Here is a 2020-nt window from a genome sequence, read left to right as displayed (position 1 = left end):
CTACAGGGGAACAATTTACAGGTTATGTTTTACTGCTTACATTTTACATAAAAAATCTTTTCAGATAATCTGACATGCTATTCTGTTTTTTTTTTTTTTTTTTTTTTTTTTTGTGGTCTTCCCTTAGTGTTTTTATTTTGACGGTCCCCACCAGAAGTGACTGGCGCCATTGCCCTAAACCAACTTGACTCGTGCTACACTCTCTCTCTCTCTCTCTCTCTCTGACTTGTCCCCTCCTCCTTGCTTCGCCATTGTGTGTGTGTGTGTGTGTGTGTGTGTGTGTGTGTGTGTGTGTGTGTGTGTGTGTGTGTGTGTGTCGAGGTCCGTGAACGCCGCCGAGGACCGAGGCAGCAGCAGCAGCAGCCGCTGTGGGCCGACGGTGGAGCAGCGGCGTGCGACCTAACTGGCTCCTTCTCTCTTCGATGTCCGTCTCTTTCCACCGGCCAGTGAGCCGCTACGCACCCGGCCGAGCTGCCGGCACCCATGCCGCAGAGGAGACCCGGGACGGGACGCGCTTCATGTGGTGAGTTGACAGAGGCAGCCACCGAGTGAAGAGGCGACGGTCTGACCGTCCGTCCGACCGACCGACCGACGCCGAGAGGCGGGCAGTTCCTACGGGCAGCCCCGGCCGGAGGAACCGTACTGGCCGTGGCCGTGAACCATCAACTTTCGAGATAGGATCTTTTTTAAAAGCCGCTATTTGTTTGTTTTTTTCGTTTGTTTTTTGTTTCTTAACTCGTCACTTCTTCACCGTGACGCGATACCTCCTGCTTTCAATTTCTGTTTTATCCAATGCTTTAATTTTTAAAACGTGAACGCGGCTGGAGAAGCGCTGCGGCGACGTGTCGCAGCTTGTGTCCGTGTCGGGCGGCTGGTGGCCGGGCAGGTGGCGGAGCCAGCAGCCGGTGGCCTGGACGTCCCGGAGGGTGTGTGTGTGTGAGGAGGGAACAGCTGCTACTGCTGCTGCTGCTGCTTCTGCTGGCCTCCCTGACAGCTTGTGACTCCGCAGCACTGATTTACACACTCAGGGGAGCCGGTGGAACCGTCAGCCGTCACCCGAACCCATAGAAAGGCAGCAGCCGCCTTATGTAACCGACTATTTATATGTGCCAGTGCGCTTTGAAAGAGGGAATCTGAAGTTTGAGCTCCGCCGGCGGGGTCTACGATGTGAATTTGTGGCAGACACAGAGACAGAGAAATTGATGTTATATGTATAGTAACTAGGTTAGAAAGAAATTTACTCTCTCTCCTCCAGCTGATTATCAATGTTTGGCAATAATATCAGAGAGTGATGACAGGCTCCATTCATCCCAGGCGGTTATACGATTTCTAAATGAAATCTCGATAGTTGGGAAAGTTGGGTGTTTTTCAATGAGCTTCTATTTCAGATTATGTCATGCACAGAAACACCCTCCAGGCTCTGAGGTTGGTGCTTCTTCCTGTCACTGGTGCTTTAATGAAGGCTGAGAAACCCCACACACACACAACAGACAGAGAGACAGACAGACAGGCAGCCAGCCAGCCACTGGGGTCAAAGGTCAGCAGCCCATGGCCTTCCTGCGCCCCACCGCCAGCTGACATACCGTCACTCTGCCGGCACCGTCACAAATCTTTGCATCGTTCCTTTAACTCTTTGGAAGCGGTGAGCTTAGCATTAAAGGTTTCACCTGGCTAGATTGGTTTCAAGCTAGCCCCCCCCCCCGTGTCGCGCTGTGTCTTCACATGGGACTATTTAGTCAGACCCTGACGCTGAATGTCAATCGCAGGTGCTGAATGTTTGGTTTAATTTTTCTTCTGTTTCACTTTAGAGAGAGAGTAATGGAAATTAAAGGTGCGTTGGCGGCTATCTTTACTGTGGGCAAGTTCAGAATTGCTGAAAAGTAGTTTTAACCCACGGTAGTGGGAGTCATAGTTGTTCAGTTGTATATGTTAAATAAGTTGAACAAACTGAGAGAGGCGACCTGGATTGAAACTGTTCGGTGGTGCTGATTCATTCACAGTCCTTGAAGTCACTGACATG

General features: G+C 50.9%; 1 protein-coding gene across 1 annotated transcript in view; it reads left to right on the top strand.

Annotated features, from left to right (window-relative positions):
- Nucleotides 1–226: 226 nt before the first annotated feature.
- Nucleotides 227–2020, top strand: part of LOC142903385 (SERTA domain-containing protein 2-like) — an 8963-nt gene continuing 7169 nt past the window's right edge. Inside the window, exon 1 of the mRNA XM_076048970.1 lies at nucleotides 227–523. The gene's annotated coding sequence lies outside the window, so the exon portion shown is untranslated. The remainder of the gene's footprint in view (nucleotides 524–2020) is intronic.

This window comes from Nelusetta ayraudi, unplaced genomic scaffold, assembly GCF_046127955.1.
Source record: "Nelusetta ayraudi isolate G7.1 ecotype Tasmania unplaced genomic scaffold, CSIRO-AGI_Nayr_v1 ptg000109l, whole genome shotgun sequence".
NCBI lineage: Eukaryota > Metazoa > Chordata > Actinopteri > Tetraodontiformes > Monacanthidae > Nelusetta > Nelusetta ayraudi.
Note: the sequence above shows the minus strand (reverse complement) of the source record. Positions and strands in the feature narration are given on the sequence as shown.